Below are 23,021 nucleotides of genomic sequence, written 5' to 3'. Positions count from 1 at the left end.
AATGAAAAATGCATGGCTGGAGAAGATTGGGTAAAAAGCTTTTTAACTAGACATCCAAATCTGAGCATTCGAGAACCTGAAGCTACCTCCGGAGCAAGAGCTATGGGGTTTAATAAGGTGGCAGTTAATCAGTTCTTTTCGTTGCTAGAGAACTCTATTGACAAACATCACTTGACTGCTGAAAGAATCTACAATTGCGACGAAACGGGTGTTACAGTGAATCCCAAATGCCAAATGACAAACTGTGACAGGTCTTGTGTGTGTGTCAGCTGCGGGAATGTTTATGCCCCCAATGCTAATATTTCCTAGGAAAAGGAAACAGCAAGAATTTGAATTAGGCCTTCCACCTGGAGGATGGGCAGAAGTGTCCGATAGTGGCTGGATAAATTCAGATTGGCTCAATAAATTTATTGATTTTTCGAAATCAACCAAGGAATCTCCTGTGCTGCTCATATTAGATGGCCACTCCACGCATACCAAAAGCCTAGAGGTAATAGACCTGGCACGTGTTATTCTTCTTTGCTTGCCTCCACACACATCCCACAGGCTACAGCCGTTGGATGTATCGTTTTTCAAACCTCTCAGCCTATACTACGGAGAAGAATTGCGAAAGTGGCTGCGTTGTAATCCTGGCAAAATTGTCAGACTATGGCAGATTTCTTCTATTTTTGGTGCTGCTTTCATCCAATCAGCAACGATAAAAATTGCTCTGAAAGGTTTGAAAAAACTGGAATCTGGCCACCAAATAAGAATATTTTTCCTGAGTCGTATTTTCTGCCATCGGACACTACTGATATAAGATTAGAGACTGAGCAACTGCCTGCAATTTCAGAAACCAATAAGCCTAACACTATACCTAACGTAGAAAACTCAAACGAAGTTATGGTTGCTGTCAATGAACCTATGAATATAAGTGGCTTGAACAACCCACAGACTGATAGCTCTCAAAATGTTGAAGATAATAGTCCTCAGAAACATTCTGTTGAACCACAACAAGGTTGTTCATTCTGGAAAGATAGTCCAGAAAAGGTACTTACACCACCAGGAAAAACTACATTCAACATGGCATCACCTGAGTTAATTTAACCCATCCCAAAAGCAACACGTAAAAATATCAAAAGGACAGTTCGGAAGAAAGGAAAGACAGTAGTTTTAACAGAATCCCTTTATAAAAACGAATTAGAGGAAGAGAAGAGAAAGAAAGAGGAACAGGAAAAAAAGAAAGAAAAAGCAAAGGCGAGACTGTTTAAGAACAAAGAATTTCAAAGTGGAAATAGCCGAGCAAAGAAAAGTATCCATAAACGTATGAACGAAGAAAACAAAGAACAAATAGATAAGAACAAAAGAGTTAAGAAATGGAAGAAACAACATGATGATTCTAGTGATGAAAGTGGAGATGATGCTGAGTGTTTGTATTGTGGGGAATTTTATTCTAAGTCCATTGAAGGTTGGATAAGCTGCGTGACGTGTAAGAAGTGGGCCCACAACTCCTGTGCTGATGTTGATAGCGAAGACGACGAAGTAGTCCTTATTTGTGAAATTTACCAAAATAAATTAAGTGTAAAATACCTACCCCATTCCGCCCCAGGGACGGGGCGAGATGGGGCAATGTGCAATTTTTTTTTAAACAAGTTTAATTTTTTAAATATTCTAATATTTTCTTTATTTCTATGGTTAAATGTAAAGAATAAATACCAAAGAATTTGTTTATGCCAAAAGCGTGTTTTAATTCCCAAAAATAGTCCTAATATAAAATGACAAGTGTTAAGTACCCCGTTCTGCCCCGGGTTCCCCTAAATCCGTGAAGAGAATGCACTAGAATACATTAATGAGACCATAATTTCAGGACAAAAATGTTAGTGCTTGAAGGATATATTTCAAATTTTACGTGCGCTAGGTAGTACTTTTTCTACACAGAATTTAGTGACTCTTATGTCAACCAATCTCTCGCTGGACAAACTTTACTTGTTTAATTCAATATCAGCCAGGTTCCTCAAAAGAGTTAGCAGAACAAACTGGGAGATTTATCGAGCAAGTGTCAACTTGGTTTAGCATTATGGACTCGTATTCTGTGGCACATTCAGGACATGTACGGAAGCCATATGGTCTTTTTCTTGAAAATCAAAATAATAGCTTAAATGGGATTTACGAAACATTTAAGTCTATGAAGTGATATGGGAAAAATATTTTGCAAACTTTTCAGAAGGCCTTATTAATGTCTGTAAAGTCGTTGCAACAATTGTTTATAGAAATGCGAGCCAAATACGATTGTAAATATATTCTTATTTATGAGTAAGTGAATCAAAATTGCATCGAAAATTTTTTTTCGCAAGTACGAAATATGGGAGGGTTACATGATCATCCTTCTCCGCTACAATCAATATATAGAATTAGATTGATAGTGTTAGGAAAAAATCCAGGAGTTATCCAAGACCGTCAAAATACTGATAGTTCTCAAGAAGTTCTGGAGGAGTATTTAGTTGCAAATGTTATATCTGGCGCCGAATTGGAAATTTCAGAAGATGAAGTTGTAAATAATATTGACCCATATCACGAAATTGATGATCCCGCTACTCGTTCTGAGAGCAGTTTATCTTCTACTTCTACCAGGGAATCCAAAGGAAGTTTTGACACAGTTTCAGAGCCTGATGGTTTTAAATACCTATGTGGACTTATTGCCAGAAAATTTAAGGAAAAATTTCCTGATATGGGTATTTACACAAAAAACATAATTTCGGATCATTCCTATTCGCATCCACCGGACTGGCTTCAATTTTTATCATTTGGAGGCTTAACAGTGCCAAGTCGTAAATGGTTAAAAGAAGCCAGGATTATAGAAAAATATTTCAAAAAATATTCTGCAGAGGGATTTAGGCAAGGCAGTGGAATTACAAAAAAAATAGTGAATATTGTTTTAAAAAAACATAACATTTCAGAAGATGTTTTTCGAGCATATTATAATGCAGATATTATACAGGGTGATTCATCTTTTACCGCCGGTGGCAAAATTGACCTTAAATATTATTATTTCCCTTTCATATTTTGCAGACCGAATTTATTATCCATAAGGCACATAATATCAAAAAATGAAATTTAGAAGTTAATTAGGTCAAATTTTGCCATTTTCTCAATTATTAATTGTTTAATTTATTCAACTTTGTAGCATATGCATACTCAGGTATTTTCACACAATTTTACCATGTTAAATTAATTTTAGCGTATGGTATTATTGAAATAAACGCATTTTGATATTTAAATTTGTATTTGCTTCATGATTTACGACATAATGTCCAAATATCTTAACAATAAGATTTATTAGAGGATTTTTACTGCCACAGCAGAGGGCCCTTTGTAAAATCGAAGAAATTCGTCTAAGCAGGTCAGTTTTACAAGTTAGTCATTGTTGGATAAAATTTACAACACTAAAAGTCAACAACCATCAATAAAAGCAACTTTTCCATTAAAATCGATTTAATTCAAAAACTATCAAACATTTTTCGAAACGGATTGCAGATATTGATTTTATACGCCATTAGCCACATCCTGATGCAAAAATTTGAAGATAATTTTTTTTTGAAAAACAGTTTTTTATAAATATCTGCTCAATAAAAATTTTTTTTTTGAAATAAATTATACCGATCGAAAGTAAATTTTTCGGCAAACCAACTCTGTAAATTTTATAAATTTTTTTCAAATCTTAAGGGTAAAAGATGAATCAGGCTGTATACAGTGAGCGGCAAAAGTATGGAATAAATTTCTTAAAAATTAAACAAAATTTTTTTCAAAAAAATGTTTGGACAGGTCAATTTTAGTTTATAAAAATACATGTTTTAGTACCAAAGAAAACTCCAAGCAGTAATTTGTTTTCGAGTTATGACGTCATCGATAGTTTTCTTAAATGGAAACGCCCTATTTCTTTTCTTGATTCTGATAGCCCTTTTAATTGTGTAAATGACAGTATAAAAATTTTGTTATCTTACATGAGGAAATTTTTGAGAAAAAAAATAAAGTTGGAAAAAATAAATTTTATAATGAACAAAAACAAGTCAAAAAATCAAGTAGGTAAATCAAACAGTCAAATGTTATTGTCACTGTCATTCGTATGTGTTATTTGTTTTACAAAACATTTTCGAAAATGACTCATTTAACAGAAACGCAACGTATAGAAATTTTAATTTTGATTGGGTGCGGGGATAAAACTAGATAAAACTAAAACAGGGGGAATTTCTTCATAAACTTGCTTATTGTCAACAAGCTGGGGGATGGCGATTCGAACATTTAATTCCATAATTTTAAGTACTTACTAACACAGTTTTTGACTGGTTTTTGTTCGTTATAAAATTTATTTTTTCCAACTTTTTTTTTTTTTTTTCTCAAAAATTTCCTGATGTTAAGGTAACAAAACTTTTATATTGGCTTTTAGACAATTAAAAGCGCTACCAGAATCAAGAAAAAAAATAGGGTGTTTCCATTTAAAAAAACTATCGATGACGTCATAACTCGAAAACAAATGACTGCTTGGAATTTTATTTTGTATTAAAATATTTATTTTTATAAACTAAGATTGACCTGTCCAAAGATTTTTTTGGAAAAAATTTTGTTTAATTTTTAATGAATTTATTCCATACTTTTGCCGCTCACTGTATGAATTAAATATTTTAATCTAAAAAAAGTTGAAACCATAAAGAGAAAACGGGACGCTGACTCTGAAAGCAGAAAACTGAAAAAAAAAGAAAAAAAATTACCACATAATTACCTATTGTATTTTTTCTATTTTACGCAATTTTATAGTTATGAACATTTGTTGTATTTTACCTACTCCCTTACTCGTATTGTTTAATTAATAAACATCTCGTTTTAAAAATTATGTTGTTACACAGTCTAGGACTGGTTTACAAATCTATGAGGGGCGTGATGACTGATGAGTTGATGACCAACTCAATAGACCGGGACCAATGGCTTAACGTGACTTCCGAATCACGAGATAAAATATAGCCTTTTTTCCGCCCTGGGTCGGAATCGAACTCGCGACTCTCGCGTCCCTGAGCCGAAACGGACTCCCTTAGGCTATATTCTGCCTATAACAACCTATTCCGCTACAGTATAATTTATTGTTTTCTTCTAAAGTGTTTTTACTATTTTGATGAACTCTATGTTCCAAAAAATAAAGATTTAATTTGTTATTTTATAAAATTACCAATGCCCACGTTGTTTACTTTTTTATTTTGGTTATGTAAGCATTTTGATTGTAAAAGCACTTTGCAATTATTGTTTTTTATTTAATTTTGTTCCAAGAAAACAGAAGTCACCGATAATAATATTCTTCCGCGCTCCGTAGGTTACAAATTGTTATAAGTTAGACGGAGAACGAGGGGGAAACCGCTGAGGGATTATGGTGTACACTCTGTAGGAATTCCAGGAATTATTTGGGATTATTGGAATTATGTGGGTTTATTTGGGATTATATGGGATTATGTGGAGTTATGTGGGATTATATGGGATTATGTGGGATTATTTAGGATTATTTGGAATTATTTGTCATCATTTGGAATAGGGATTCCATGGAAATTATAAGGGATTCCATAATAATTATGGATAATTATAAAGAGAGTATTTGTACCTATCGTACGGTGTAATCAACAAAATTTTATAACACGTGTTCAATTGAAAAGTTCATCGAATTGGCTTTGATCTTTGTCGCTATCTTTGTCTAATCAACTTGATTTACGATGTTGTTGTCTTTTAAAAAATAAAGTCAAAGCCAACTTGATGAACTTTTCAATTGAACACTTGTTATAATCAAATCATCCATTGAAATAACATGTCGATGGTTCAATCAGAATAGTAAAGGTCAAAATGAATTTTAACAGAAAATCGAGCAGAAAATGCTTGAATAGCGACTTCGGTAGATTTTCACTTCCAAGAACCTCCCATTCCACTTCTGGGAATTGCCGATCGGACACTAATTTGAACGCAGCTGCATTATTCATTTAATACAAGTCGGTGTCGAAGTTAGTGTGATGTGATATTCTCATATTATGCTGCTAATTTTTGCTGCTACTGAGGCTGCTACTTAATTAATCCACGGATAATTTCGACGATAACTTTTACAGATAAAACAGAGGTATGATTCTCACTTCAAATCTATTACAAAGAGAGTAATTGTAATTTGTAACCGCCGAGGTAACCGCCCTTGTTTTTCTTTAGATGGAAGTTTCCGAAGAAGTTTCACAAACAGGGGTGGATTGTTTCACTGAAGTTGAAAATGAGCTAAACATTTCCTTGCCTATCTACATAAAAAATCTTTTAAGAATCACTGGATTTACTAACCCACAATTACTTGCTCTAATCACAGATGATGACATCTTGGAGATCGAGAAATTTATGGCTGAGACAGTGCCAACATTAATTCCCAAGAAAGAATACGAATCGTATTTTGGAATATTTTGGAAAAAAACAGAAAATTTCAAACTTATACAAGGCCACAGAAAATTAATTACCATAATTTCCAGCTATTTCAAAAAAAAAGTTCTACAACAATCTACAACGCAAGATAAATCCGAGAATAAATCTCTAGCAACAAATTTGTGCACTGGAACTTTAGGTAAGCGACGAGGTAAGCGAAGACCTCAGCTACCCTATAGATAATATACAGTATGAACATAAAGTTTGGAACAAAATTCATAATAGCGTTATGTGATATTTTGAAAAATGCAATCCTTTGAGTTGCAACTTGTGTAAATGACGTCACTGGTTTTTAAAATGACAACCCGCCCGTTTTTCTTCTCTTTTTGATAGACTTTTCTACTACCTAAACGATGAATGAAAAAAAATTGTTAGCTTACATAACAATGTTTTTGAGAAAATGACAATTTTTATTTCAAATAATAATCTATCAACTTTTTCTACTTCTTCAACCGATTCAATAACAAAATTGCTAATTAATTTGAAACTTCAGTTACCAACTATTAGAAGAATTCCAAAAGCTTGCAGACATTTAGCTGCAGATAAATTAAGTTCCATTATTAATAATTGTCTTTCGACCAAATCATTATCATCCTTTGAGAATCTTTTGCTTTTTTCGTATAGAGGTTTCAATGTAGCAGAGAAATCTGATAAGTCGTTGAATAAGCATATAAAAGAAAATCTTTCTAATTTTGAAGTACCTCAAATACGAACTGGTTCTAAGAAACGTACAAATTTATCATTAGCTAAGAAAGTAGAAGCAAAAGTAGCCGATTTTGATATCAGAGGAGCTGTTAAATTATTGTCCTCGGATGACTCATTAGCTTCATTCAACGAAGATGTTGCTGAAGAAGACAAAAAACATCCTTCACCATCTCGCGAACTTTTTTTCCCAGACCCTTTCAAACCAGGAGACATTAGTTTAATAGTCAATGAGCAAAACGTTCGAGAAGCTATCAATTCATTTCCTGCCGGTTCTTCACCAGGTTTAGATGGCATGAGACCACAATACTTGAAAGATATCATATCTTTGTCAGCGGGTGAAGCAGGTCAGAAGGCACTAAGAGCTTTAACCAAACTGTGCAATTTTTTATTATCTGGGCAACTTCCTTCAGAAATCTGCCATTTATTGTATGGTGCGTCTTTATGTGCCCTTAACAAAAAAGCTGGAGGAATTAGACCGATCGCTATCGGAAACTGTTTGCGAAGATTGACCTCAAAGCTAGCCTGTTTTCAAAGTCGAAATATTGTAAATTCGTATTTATCTCCACACCAACTTGGAGTTGCAACTAAACTAGGATGCGAAGCTGCAATTCATACCACACGAACCTTTGTTAATAACGATCAAAACCGTGGCAAAGTTCTTCTTAAATTAGATTTCAAAAATGCCTTTAACTCAGTCGAACGGGATTGTATTCTGAAAGAAGTCCAATGTCATACCCCACTTCTGTACCCTTATCTTTATCAATGCTACAGAAATCCTTCAACTTTATTTTTCGGTAATCATTTAATTTCTTCTTCTGTTGATTGTTGATGATTTTTAGTCTTGCCATTCAACCAATTATTTTATCTTTGGATTCTCAAATGAATATATGGTATTTAGATGATGGAACCTAAGCTGATTACCCAGAAGTAGTTTTATCCGACTTTAAGAAAGTTATAAATTTATCTCAGGAAATTGGCCTTGAATTAAACTTTAACAAATGCGAGATCTTTTGCTGTTCTGGAGACACAGATTTAAAAGTCATAAAGGAATTTCAAAATTTAGCACCAGGCATTAAAATCTGTGACCGAGAAAGTTTATCTCTTTTAGGCTCTCCAATCTTTGACCAAGGTTTTAAAAACACCGTCGAAAAAACTATAATTACAGTTGAAAATCTTTTAAACGAAGCTGAACTCCTTAACAGACACGTGGCTTATACTTTAATCAAAAACTGTCTTTTCATACCAAAATTTAATTTTTTATTAAGAACAACTCCATTTTGGAAATTTTCTAATTATGTTAATTCAATTGATTCTTCTTTAAAGTATTGTTTAGAGAGAATACTTAATTTACGTTTAACTGATTTACAATGGCGTCAGTCCACTTTACCGATTAGATTTGGTGGTCTGGGAATTCGTCGCATTTCCGATATTTGCCTCCCTGCTTTCCTATCTTCAATTAATGGGGTTAAAAAGCTTGTTTCTTCATTACTAAACTCAAAGGATAATGAGCTTAATATTCACCATTATGATGAAGCTTTAGCAGTCTGGGGTGTAGCAAATGAGAACGAAATACCAACAATTCCACAATTTCAGAAGAATTGGGATAATATTAATATCAAAGGAATAATTGCCAATGACTTAATCTTTAATTCACCTAGAGACTTGGCTCGTTTTAAAGCTTTGCAATGCAGAGAATCAGGATCTTGGTTACATGCAATACCTTCTCCTAATATTGGTACTCTTTTAGATAACACTTCCTTCCAAGAGTGTATTGGTTTAAGATTGGGTTGTAATCTTTGTACACCTCATATTTGCAAGTGCAATGCGAAAGTTGACGAAATTGGCACCCACGGTCTAAGTTGTTTCAAAAGCAGTGGTAGATTTTCAAGACACACTGAAATTAATTCCATTATCAATCGGTCTTTAACTTCAATTCATGTGAATTCAATTTTAGAACCAAACGGACTGTCTCGGGATGACGGAAAACGCCCAGATGGAATGACTTTAGTACCGTGGATTAAAGGTCAACCTTTGGTTTGGGACGTTACTGTTGTAGATACACTTGCAGACAGTTACGTATTGAAATCATCTGAAGTCTCAGGTTTTGCCGCTGAAATGGCTTGCAAACGCAAACATAGCAAATATAGTTCAATCATTTCGTCAAACTACGTGTTTAAAGGTTTAGCATTTGAAACCTTAGGCCCTTGGTGCAAAGAAGCCATCGATTTCATTAATGTCATCGGAAACCGACTTATCGCGGAATCAGGCGATTCAAAATCAAAGAAATTCCTTTTCGAGAGGATTTCCCTTGCCATTCAACGTGGAAACGCTGCAAGCATTCGGGGCACTTTTCCAGATTCCGCAATATTATCGGAAATTTTTGTATTATAAAACAAAAATGTTTATGTAATTATGTTATTAATTACATTTTTAACTCGATTTTTAATGAAATTTTTTTGTATGGGTTTATTTAAAATAGAAGGACCAAACAATTTAGAAGATTTACGGTAGAGAATTTGAGCTGAAATGGAACGAAAAGCCCTGACATTATTGAGCGCAGTGTACAGTGTCGGTAAGTGCTAAATGGTTGGTGGGGAATAATTTCAACATTAGCGTTAAATTTTATTGCTAACCTTAGATGTTTGTTTGTATTTGTTTGAGGTCAATTAAAATTTTTTCATCAAAAATTACATTTTAAATTTTTGAAGTAAAATTTGCCATTTTCAAAAAAAAATTGTTATCGAAGGTACCAGTTTTTTTCATTAATCATTTAGGTAGTAGGAAGGTTTATCAAAAATAGAAGAAAAAAGCGAGGGTTGTCATTTAAAAAAATTGGTGATGACGTCATTGCGCAAATACTGATGATGTCACTTAAACAAATTACGCGTCACAGGATGACATTTTTTGAAATAAAATCGACCTGTCCGAGCGATTTTCTTAAAAAGAGCACTTAAGGTTATTATGAATTTTGTTCCAAACTTTATGTTGACACTGTACAGTAAAAGCTCAAAATTTTAAAAAACGGTAAACGGTGATTATTATTTAGAAACAAACTATCAAATCATTTCTCTAACCTTCATTCATAATTTATATTTTGATTATCCGAGCAGGATCCGGTTTACATTAGCTCGGATAATAAGAGTGCTACCTACTGTACTTATCGTTTTTGAAGATGAAGTACTAAGAACGGATTTCAGAATAAAATGTTTTTTACTTTTAGGGACAAGTCGACGGGCAAGTACAACATCAGTGAGTACATCAGTCTTACGATCGGTAGTTACCGACGAGATCGCTACAAACTCGTCTACAAATCTCCCAGAAGAAACTACACATGTGTCACGTACTATAAGAAACTGGATAAAAAAGAATTGCACCAGTGATGACAAATGGAACAAAATTTTCTGAAATCGTCTTCGAAACAAAATATGGGATGCGAAATGAGTTATGTTGCGTCATGAGATGCTACTGTAAAGCTTCATATAAAATTTTAAAATACGCACAAAAGCCAGGATATGCTAGGAAATGGGTTTTTGGAAATTTTCACAAGCATTTATCTGTTCACCTAACTGCTTATTCTGCACCTTGTTCCGTGCAGACCGACACCCTGAAAGCAACGGCAAGTTCAACGAAAAAAAAGCAGAATAAGGATATTAAGTGGTTTTTTAAAAATATGCCTCACTCTGAAGCGAATACTGCGAAGGAACAAGCTGTCCAAAGTAATCGAGTTGTTCAATTGGTACAAAATTCAGAAGTTGATGAGCCAAGAAATGTCGAAATGGCCTGCAAAGAAGACATAAAAATAATTGGCAATATTCTCATTGTTCCTTCGTTCAATAAAGACGATACTAGCAATATTGCCTCGATTGCTAGCGAAGAAACGAAACCAGGTGAACCAGAAGCCTCATGCTCGAAATGGAAGTCTCCTAAATATCAAAGAAGCGAAAGAAGAAAAAGAGCGCGTGAAAGAAGTGCCTCTTGTCAGCCGACCCAGACGCTTATAACATCTTATTCTGAATTTTTGGATAAAATAGTTGACATGACAAATGATATTGTCAAAAGACACAACGATGTCGAGACAGAATTAAATCTTGCTATGGAGAAAGTAGCCTTGACGCAAATAGACAACAATGACCATTTCACTAACTCCAGCGGTAAATTATTGAAAATGCTACTAGAAATTTCGGTTGCGAATTCGAGAGGAAATCGAAATACTTATGACTGTACTATAAAAAAATTTGCTCTGTATTTGTATTATATCGGAGGTAGACTTCTATACGAAACGTTACAGCAAAACTTAAAAAATGTTCTCCCAGCAATATCCTCATTAAATAGATATCTTGTGGATAACTCCACTAAAACTGAGGAAGGGATTTTCGATTATGATGGACTTAGTAAATTTTTGAAAGACAGACAACTACCCAAAGTTGTATGGATTTGCGAAGATGGAACTCGTGTGAATGGAAAAATTGAATATGACTCAAGGACCAATAAAATTATAGGATTCACGTTGCCATTAGTCAATGGATTTCCTAAAACAGATGAGTGCCTAGCCACGTCATCAAGAGCAATGAAAGAAAGTTTCTCTCGTGGACTTAAAGCAAATTACGCTTACGTAATTATGGCACAACCTTTATCATCTGTGGCACCCGCTTATTGTCTTGCAATTTTTGGCACTGACAATAGGTTCACTGCTAATGATGTTATGCAGCGATGGCAGGAAATTAGGGCAAATGCTGAAAAACGGGGAATTACTGTCTCCTAAAAGCCATGCGGCAATGCGCAATACTTCCCCCAGACAAAAAAAAACTGCGAGTGGCAATGGTATCAGTCAGGGTATAAATTAAACGACTGCTTCTCAACTTCTTATGTTCAGGACACGGTTCATATTGCAACAAAATTACGGACAAGATTCCTGAACAATAAAGTCGATTTACGAATGGGCGACTATATTGTATGTGTCCTGGGCACGTGCAACAGTTGATTTCGACGGTTTCTAAGGAAAAACATTTCCTTACAAAAAATGACTTGCAACCAGAAGATAAGATGAATTTTCTTGCCGCAGAGAAAGTATGCTCACCAGATGTAATCCGTCTGTTAGAAGGCATACCTGAAAGTGAAGCTACACGTGCCTATTTAAACCTTATGCATTTAGCCATTTCATCATATTTAGAACCAAAGATTAGTATTAAGCACCGTCTTTACAACATTTGGTATGTTGTGTTTTTTTTAAGAATTTGGCGAAAATGGCTAATGAGTCATTCAAATTTCAAACTTGCAAATAATTTTATTACATCAAATTGTTATACATGTGTGGAGTTAAATGCTCACGCGCTTGTAAACATCATCTGTAATTTCCGCGACAATCCTCTGTTAACAAATGAGATGTTTCTTCCTTACCTATTCAGCAGCCAACCGTGTGAAAAAATATTCAGAACTACGAGATCCATGACTTCTACCTTATCAACAGTGGTTAACTACAGCATCAAGGACATTATGCAGCGACTGGACAGAATTAAAGCGATCAATAACATTCTACATGACTTAAAAGACGTATTTACTTTTCCAAGGGAAGTAAAAAAGCGGATTTCATCAACTGATGTCAATGTGGAGAGATCTTGGGAGACGACCACTGACTTTGCATTTAACTGCAAAGCATTTTCAAATGAATGCATAAGAGAGTCAATTGAAAATGCGTTACGAGATGTCATCAAAAGTACACAGGGGTTAGCGATGACTGTAGAAGAGAACAGCTGCAATATTCTGTCAATGTCAGTTGTAATGGAATCCGAAATGGAAACAAATGTTCCCGAAAATGTTCCAGATGATTGTGAGATGTCAATTGATGGAAATATTGTTGCTTGCACAGAAGAGGCAGATAAAGTTTTTCAATTAGCTTCGGATCTACGTGACTCGGAACACGATCAAGAACAGAGTACTACATCAGGAGATGAAGATACTCTCGAAAATACTACACTTGAATTTCAGAATGATCTAAATTTCAAAGATTTTTCTTCAAGAATCGAAAAAGAAGACGGTGGGAAAACTTCGAGGAAAACTTATAAAACTGGGCTCTTTGTTACAGTGAAGGTGAATGGAAAACCTGTCGTAATCAATCCTTATGTTGGCTTCTAGATGATACAAAGGGCAGAGTAAGTACAGATCGTCTGCGTCGATTTATAAATAACAGTAAAGAAGCAAAGACGATATTGCCGTCATCCGCGCAGTCATCTAAACGCAAGTCAATTTTCAAGTCGAGTTGTAAGTCGAGAAGCAAGAAAGTTTCGAAATATATTTCTGATGAAAGTGAGGATGATGCTCTGGATGAGTCCAGCGTATCATATGCTGACAGTTCAGATGCGGAGACATCTTCTGATTGTGCAGAAAACTAGGGCAGCGAAAATAAAGCCAATCACTCAATAGTTACTATTGAATGTAATCTCGAGTGTAATAAATTTTACGCCGTTTTTTATGAAGAACGGTGGTATATAGGCCAAATTATTGAAATTATCAATGATACAATTTTTAAAATTAATTTTTTAAAACGTGGAAGGAAGCAAAATAAAATGTTTACCTGGCCAAAAATTAAACAAGATGTCGCCACGGTTGATCGTGAATATATTTTTTACGGCCCTGTTAAATTTACCACCGAAATAGAACCTTTTTATTTAAATGAAATGACATACGCCGAGATTTCTAAAAAATATGATAACATGAAATCCTGTATTAAAGACTAATTAATTATTATTTAATTCGATTTTTGTATTTTTGTAGGAATATTTTAAGTTTATGAATTTTAATTTTGTTGCTTTGTTGGTTTGTTTTCCTTAGGTAGTGTATAAATAAAATAAATGTTTTGCGTAATTGTGATGTTATGTATATTCAATATTAATTTACGTTTAATACGTACACAAACTCCTCATAACTCCTGGAAATTATGAAGAAATAATAAATGATTATTTGGAATTATTTGGGATTATCTGGGATTATTTGGAATTATTTGGGATTACATGGGATTATATGGAATTATTTGGAATTATGTAGGATTATATGGGATTATGTGGGATTATTTACATAAAGTGGGATTATGGTGTACACTTTTGAGCCAGCGGTTTCCCCCTCGACGGAGAACATGGGAAAACGGAACAGCGAGAGGTAAATTGTGACGTCAAAACGCGGATACCAACATGATTGGTCGAGTCCGTTTCGTTCCGACCGTATCAGTAAAGTATCCGTGGTCCTGGCCTGCACGATCACCGGACCTATCGCTGATCGAACATCTTTGGAATATGATTATGAGCCGGCGACTAAGATTACTGCCAAGAGCTCCTAACAGCTTAGAAGAGCCGAGACACCAACTTGAGGTGATATAGAACGAGATATCCCAGGAGAACAGAGACCACTTGATAGAAAGTCTGCCACGACGAGTAAATGCTTGCGTTGTTAATCTTTGTTATGAAAACTTGATCATTTCATAGGCAATAATGAAACATTATTTTAGGAACGTTTCAAACCAGTAGCATTATTTTTAATGGGTGGTGCATTTCATATGAAACTGAGCGTTGATAGTGACATGTGAAGTGTACAGTGGAAATTTTTGAATGGACATTTTGGTGCGAGGTGCTAAAATTGTTACACCCGTCTCATTTGAGACTCACCATAAAATCAATTTCCACTCAAAAGAAAATAATAAGGCATTCAAGTACCTCCCAGGACACCTAAATTATGTCAAACGTACAGGATACCTCACTGTAGGTTTTCTTTAAATTGAATAAAATAATACAACAAAACTTGCTGCCTTAATTTAAATAAACAGGCCCTAAAAGTACACATGGCAACCTTGCATCATTTGCCTACAATCGGAAGTTCCCCAATGTTTTATGTACATCTGACATCCCGTTTTTGCAGGATTACCTAGTGTTGTTTTATTTTTGAAACGCCAAAGAATGGCAGCGCCTCCCTAAATCCTGGGAAGAGTAAGTGCGTTCCCCTTGTAGCTTCTGGAAGGGAAAAGAAGGTTAAGCTGGTGATGACCCCGACGTTCAGAGCGGCGGATGGCTGGCTTGACCAGGTCGATGGAACCACCTTGGACTACAGTTTAGGGGTTGTGGGATGGCCGGTTACGGTTCGGACAATGTAGTGCTTGGGGCGGCTCACTCGTGCCCCGTTGAAGCCTCAGCAACGCATGCACTTGCTGCCCGTCTTCCTTTTGCCCAGATTTTATCACGTCTGGATATTTGGAAGACTCAACGCGGGCATACTGCGTCGTCTGGGCATTCATGTTTGAGATGCCATCCGGGCATGGCTGCACCTACCCCACGAGGTACCGATGGGATATTTTCATGCGCCGACTAACGCAAGAGGACTTGGTATTCCGCACCTGTCCCGGTTCATACCGTTGTTGCAGCTCACGAGGTTTGAGCGCTTGACTCATTCCTCCAACGAAAGCGTTCGCGCATACGCGAGGACCGACACGGCCGAGACGAAGGTCCGGTGGTGTTGGGAGTAATTAGCGGACCTCGTAGATCGGAAAGCGGATGGAACGCAGTCTTCGCCGTGTACCCTGAAGTTTTAGGTCCTTGAAGATGCTACCTACCGGTTAGCGTTTACATGTTGCTTTTACAACAACGTATTTCTGTATTATTGTGCTGGCTTTTATAGAAAATAAAGTTGACTATGCTTTTTGTAGTTCAAAGTTATTAGTTCATTCACGAACAACCCTCAGCTCTGTGCCTACTGCTGGTAAAAGAGGGAAATGTGAATCACCTAAGCCTTCCACTTCTGTAGCAATTTTAGAGCGAAACAACATATGGTATAGACCACGAACATTACTTTTATTGGAAAAATGCACTATCAAAAAACAACTGTTGGATAACCCAAGATAAAAAAAGTGAGATATTTAAAGACATCGCAAATGAAATGAACAGGCCTACAATTTTTCTCCAGAACAGTGTCAAAATATTTTAAAAACGCTCACAACAAAATTCAAATCTGTTCAAGATCATAATAATCATTCTGGGAATAACGCTAAAAATTGGGAGTACTTGAACATTATAGAATAATTCTTTGGAGACCACCCGAACGTGAAACCTGTAGCATCTTGTTCAAGTTTAGCATTAGCCAACCAGGCTAACCTCGAGCAAAATTTTGAATCGACAAATTCAAATGAAACGCCAACAAAGGGAAAAATTGTACGTAGTACACCAAGAAGTGAAACGCTGAAATGGTTAAAGACAGAATGCAGAGGAGGAAAAGGAACGAGAAGAGAGACGTTTAGAGTTGGCAAGTCGACAACATGAAGACAATAAACAATTATTGTCACAAATTGGAAGTATTTAAAAGCAAACAATGAATGGAAATATTAGAAATTAAAGACTGCAGATGTAAAAACAAACGATCAATAATTTGAAAGACTTAGGCCCGGTTTATTCACCTTCAAGTAACTTTATTTGAACGTTAATTGTCATGGATCTACCAATAGCAGATTCTAAATCAGAGCAGCTACTGGTCAGATAAATTTACTTGAAGGTGAATAAACCGGGCCTGAATAATATTAGATTAAAATGAATAACGTAACGTTTTTTAAGTTTTGAAGAATGTAACGTTTTTAAATTGTGAAACATTTATTTTTTGTTAGATGGTATGTTATTAACATCTTGAAATTAGGTATTTGGTTCATGTGTTTGAATTTAATACAGTCTGTTATTACTTTCATAGTTTCATATTTCTTGATTCATATGTCTGTTCCACAAATCCACTACCACTTCATTTCGTCGGATAAATTCGTTATTTTCTTCTAACTCGTGATTCTCCAAAACCATAGGAATATCTCTTTTCTCTCTGCCTTCATGTATACAGGATTATTTTACAAAACATCCATTATGTTTTGGTATTTAAAAATGAAATCAAGAATCCAAGACGGTATTCTATTAATTTGAAAGGTATAGATGTCATTACATTTTTCGTCAATATTTAGTATTTGAAAATGTTGTCGAACGATGACAAAACCGACATGATCCTATAGTGCTTGTATCTTCGTAAGGAATTCTGACTTAAGTCATAAATAAATCGAACAAAGATCCCACTTTAAGAAACTGATTGGGATATGGTACCTGTCAATCACTAGGCGGTCTCGGAGAAAAAAATTACCTGGGGTAGTACTCAAAATATTTGTCGGAGACGGTCTAGTGATTGACAGGCACAACATATTGTCATAACAATAAATTTCTTTAAGTAGGGTCTTTGTTCGGTTTATTTAGGGCTTAAGTCAGAATTCCTTACGAAGATACAAGGACTATACTTACCCATTACTTCCACAACGACAATATTGGTTTTTTTTGTTAGTTCCTGAAATACCACCATTAGCTTCAAGTGTGGTGAGTGCGACTAAGAAAAAACGTATTGATACGCATTTGGTGGTGGGTGAGAGATCACCCAAAAGAATTAAAATTCTGCAGGATATAGTTATCCCTTTATCCGACCGAGACTAAAAATATAATAGTATATTATGTTATGAGGAGCAAAAATGAAGTTTTATGTGCTGCGGCTGGTAGATTGGCTGCCGCACACAGTGAGGCAGTTCTGCAAATTAATTCTGTTCAATTATTTCAATGGTTGAATAAGATAATGAACGGAAAGGACCGCAGGTGTTGGTGTTTTTATTGGTTTGAATTCTGCTGTAATAATAATTTTCAATTTCAAATGCAAATTGGGGTTTTCTTGTAGTAGCCTCTGAGAAAACTTTTCTTCCAACCCTAGAGATGGCGTGATATATGGTCCAATTTTCGACAAGAGGTAGATTTCGTTCTATACGAAGTATTTATTAGGTTTTCTATGAGTTATTCTTTGTATAGTCGTACAGAAACTCTAGGTGGAATTCGACTTTGGTTGTAAATTTATGTTTGTCACTGGAAAAATAGAATTTTATGCTGCAGCAATAATGCTACTGATAAATGCTAATGAGGGTCGTCGGTTTGGGGTTCGCAATGCTATCTTCAGGCAGGGATGTTACAGGTAGTGGTAGTGTTATTTATGACAAAGGTTTATTTATTACTTTATTTTTTATTACTTTATTTATTACTTGATGATAAAATCTTATTCTTCAGTTGTTTTTGTTAAATTTACAACCAAAGTCGAATTCTACTAGAGTTTTTGTAGGACTATAACCTTTTGGTAACAGCTTCTTTTCATTGGTTGTGACCTGATCTGATCTGTTTCAACCAGTCGGAAATGCGCGATTTCATTGTTTTTAGCTTGGTGACGAAGATTATTGTGTGTATTGTGGTTCACTCGTAATAATTTGCAATTATGGTAAGTATACGTCAGTTTTTAAGATTTTTCTCCTACAAATGAAATAAGGTATAGGGCATTCATTTTAAATGTTGGGTAAAGTTGTAAACTCAAAACACCATAAATTACGAAAGCGGCAAATGTTCATTGTATCGGTACCGCAAAGTTGTAATTCCTCTGTTCATATAAAACTGGTACCACGTCGTACTTTCACCATTTTATCGACGAGCAACAGAAAGAGACGTTAAAATATCCACAAGTAAAAAAAATTAAAACACATTTTGTGAACAGTGACCAAAAAAATGTAAAGATGATACGGTTGTGAAACCTCATCGCTCATTTTTGAGTATGTCTGTGGACGTTCGGGCCATCCGTTTCCATAAGACCAATCGGATGACGTTGTGACAAGTACCTGCGGCACTTGCGTGGTCGGTACCGGAAGGCGCCACCGGGCATTCCTTGTTGGGTGATCGGTGGAAGTACAAGCCGAGACAAGCCGTGTGCTGCTGCTCCGAGTCTACCCCACGTTCTTTGGAAATCCGACTTTTTTGGAGCCGTGTTGGAGTGTTCCCGGGCCAAGTGTCCCTCGTCGAACGGATCGGGACGTGAAGCCCTGGACTCGTCAGGACCGACCACGCTCAAGCGGATCAGCCACGTGGTTGTCGGGAGAAAAACCCGAAAGCCTTTTTGTCGTATCGTTCGCCGTATGGTACATTTTTTTGTGGTCGGAGGTTATCCTCTTATTTCAGGTTTGACGCCTGCAGCGGAGTCATTTTCATCGCCGGGACTCCTCGAGGACAGTGCGCACTGGACCATCGCGGAGCTCTACCGGAATTCGTCGACCCCCTGTGAGGTAGGTCCCTGTCTGAAGGGGTAACTTCCGACATCTTTTGGTGTGGCGAACGACACCCCCCATTGGCTCGCGAGTGTGCCCCATTTCTCTTTGTTTTTCGTGTTTTTTTTTTTTTGTTCAAGGACTCTCACGCCTCCACAGGCCACCAACCAGGACGCAAATTAATTTCAATTTTAATTTTATTTTCATTGGTTAAGAATTTTTTTTTCTTTTGTTGTAAATAAACGCTGAACCTTCTCCGGAGACACATATAAATTTAATTAATCCCACCCCCCGAACCCTGACCTTCTCGGCTTGTTGATTTTAAGTAATGTGTTTGACAAATAAGATTGCTAAATAAATAAATAAGAGTAATTAGTAAAGTATCCATTACATGTATATTTTAAAGTAAGTAATAAATAAATAATAAAATACGTAAACTAATAAAAAATTAATCGTCATCTGAATCAAATTCACTAGATGATTCACCAGTATTGGCAACAAATATTAATGGTTCCACTTGGTCTTTTAAAAGTTAATATATGTGTGTCCATTTGGTCACATTGACATATTTGTACTTCATTGTGTGCTGCCTTTTTACAGACTTCAAAATTTGAAGAAATACCAACCCCTAACTTTTATGGAAAAAAAAGTTAATTTACCCCCACGACCTCAAATATCAGATTGCTCTGATACTTATGATGAAGAGGTACCACAAAAGGTGGATATCAAAAAAAGCGTGTTACCTCAAGGTACGTAACCATATTACAATATGCATATTCTTAACTTATATAAAAACAAAATTAGATGAAACTGAAACTGAATCTGACAGTATAGTTCTCCCAGAGCTGCAGCGGTTTTATGGCAGGGTACCATTGTATAAACGATAACGACACCGACAATGGGTTTAAACCGCAGGTACAACCCCCAATCGTAAATGAACTCGAGTATTCAAGCAGAGCCGGATTCAGGGAAAAGTTTTGTTTTCAGTTACGGTGAAATTGTTTTTTTTTTTAATTGCAATTACAAAGATAAGTCGGACAGAACTGACGATAGGAAGGATATACAGGATGAGTCAATTGTGGGGTATTTCTGAAATTTTCTTAGATGCAACCAAAAATACTAATTCCACTTACCACTTGATACTGTGTTTACAATAAATAATAAATTGAATAAAAATTGCGTTTTTGGCTACAAACGTCAAAATGACAATGTAGGAAATTTAATCAGCAAAATGACAACGTAAAAAGAAAACTAACGTAAAAATTGTTCAACATGCATTCCATTTTAGAGTAACCCTGTTTAAAAAGGACCTTTGAATGTTGTGTAATGTCTCTGGCGTTATGGCCATGCACTCATCACGAATTCTCCGAGTTCATCAATCGTAAGTACAGGTGTTTGGTAGACTCTTTCCCACATGAAAAAAATCTAAAGGCGCTGCTAGAACCCCTTTACGTTGTTGTCTTGTTCATTTATTCACACCCAACTGTTCCAACAATAAGGGTTCTCATTTTGTAAAAAATTTAAATAAATAAAACTGTGGCTGCAATTTGGGTACTTCTGTAGATAGAGATCTGCAGCGACCATGGCATTTTTATGACATAGGTACCCCGTACATGAGAAACCATGTCCACTTTCTCATTGTTTGAGTCATAAGAGTACATAACCAAGTTTTAGCAAAACTGTCAAGAGAAAGTTGACAATTCTCAAAGCAATGCAATCATGGATTAATGTTTTATTTTTTTTTTTTTAATTACATATCTAGTGAATGCTGGAATTAGTATTTTTGGTTGCATCAAAGACCATTTCAGAAATACCCCACAATTGACTCATACTGTATTATTTGATTGCCCTCATATTACTGTGTGCTAAATCCTATTGAGTTGATCTGGGCCACTTTAAAAAAATCCATTAGAAGAAAAAATACTTCTCCAAATATAAGTGTCGGTGTTGTTGACTTAATCAGAAATGAAGTAGGTAACATCAAAAGCGATCCCTGGAAAAACTGCATAAACCATGTTATTGCGATAGAAAACTCATATGTGTCACCTGAATTTGAGGAATTTATAATAAACCTCGAAGACAGTGATCAGAATGAAACAGATTATTATGACGATAGCGATGGATAAATTGTATACATATTCCATAGGTATTGCAATAAGTTTATTTTAATTATTTATTTTTATTATTATAAAATTTATTTTAATTGTTTTTATTTTTATAAGATTTATTTTATTTCTTTATGTGTTAATTATACGGGGTTATTATAAATGTTTGTAGTCCAAGTAGGCCATGAATTTGTGCCGCCTTGTTTCGATTCTGCACTGTATCTAGTGGAATATTGGTATGAGTGAGCTCCTGACCAACTGAAACGGTAAAAGTCGCTGATCACTTGATTACCGCATTTTTTTCCTTCGAATCAAAATAAGTCTTTAGTAAAAGTTAAGAGTGTTAAGACCACAGACGACGACGATGAGTATACAACAGTGATCAAGGTTAGGTTAGTAAAATTCTGTAAGTTTCAAGTAAATTTATTTTCAGGTTAACTGTTCTCTTCCAAATTCTCTCTTCTAATTATCAGTTTCTCCTAAACACATTTTTTTAGGATAAAAAGGATTTGTAGGATTGCAATGGGGTACACCGTGGAACAGACTACTTTCATTATTATTTCATTTTATTAAAATGGTGTACGACATGAAAACAGAATGCAATCATGTAAGGATCAATATCTCTCAAAGTTTCCTAATTTAGAGATAGAGGAACAATCTTTAATGACCCACATTCGATGGATTGTGAATAGACAATCCTAGAGATGCTTCAAAGGAAAAGTAATTGAGAAGGCTTCAAGTTGGTGAAGTTTTGAGAGAGAGAATGGAACAAAATCCCAGAACATCATTGCTGTCAGCACAGTCAGGTGTAGCACTGAGCACATGTCAGAAAATTGTGAAGAAAAGATTAAATTTGCACCCTTATAAAATGTCATTGTTTCAAGAACTGAAACCAGCAGATTATCTACATCGTGTTGCATATTGCAGCTGGTTTTTAAACAACCTAAATGATAACAGAACTTTGGATTTGTCATTCTTTTCCAACAAGGCATGGTCCTGCAAGGGCGTAGCAATGATTTTTTGCTGGGGTGGGCCAGACTTTAAACCAGACAGATGATAGATAGATATTGCAGATGTATCTTGTTTTTAATGTGTTTTACTTTTATTCTGGAGTGGGCCAGAAGGATTCTGGGGTGGGCCGGGCCCACCTGGCCTCCCCCTTTACTATGCCCTTGTGGTCCTGCTGTAAGTTCATAACCTGATTGTACTCAGGGAGATGTTAGAACTAATAAGTATACCTCCTCTTCCATATTTGTTGCTGATTTCATTAACAACTATTCCAGATTGGATCAACACATGCACCTGTCTGATGTCACCCATCTTGTGTATCCTGCTCCTCCACATTATAACATTGGAAATCATTTAATGCACATTAACAACAATAAAACCTTGCTGGACAGTTAAATAGCTTTAATTTCTTGCCATATAACACATAAATAAAATGTCTATTTACAATAATTTAATTGTCTCATTTTCCATCAACAGTTTTGGAATCTTGTGGTACTTAACATTGTTTCCTCGAAACTTTTAAAACAAAAATGATTCAGTACCCATTGAATAATTTAACAGCAACAATTCAGTTCTACACACCTGTGGTTAAACACCAGTGGATAAGTTTATAAAAC

At 35.5% G+C, this 23,021-nt stretch overlaps 1 long non-coding RNA gene across 1 annotated transcript; it reads left to right on the top strand.

The window, feature by feature from the left end:
* Positions 1-21,672: 21,672 nt before the first annotated feature.
* LOC138126780 (uncharacterized) lies at positions 21,673-22,801 on the top strand. The gene is made up of 2 exons (XR_011157955.1): positions 21,673-22,628; positions 22,680-22,801. It is a non-coding gene; the product is annotated as an uncharacterized lncRNA (long non-coding RNA).
* Positions 22,802-23,021: the final 220 nt, after the last annotated feature.

This window comes from Tenebrio molitor, chromosome 3 (assembly GCF_963966145.1).
Source record: "Tenebrio molitor chromosome 3, icTenMoli1.1, whole genome shotgun sequence".
In the NCBI taxonomy this organism is placed as follows: domain Eukaryota; kingdom Metazoa; phylum Arthropoda; class Insecta; order Coleoptera; family Tenebrionidae; genus Tenebrio; species Tenebrio molitor.
Note: the sequence above shows the minus strand (reverse complement) of the source record. Positions and strands in the feature narration are given on the sequence as shown.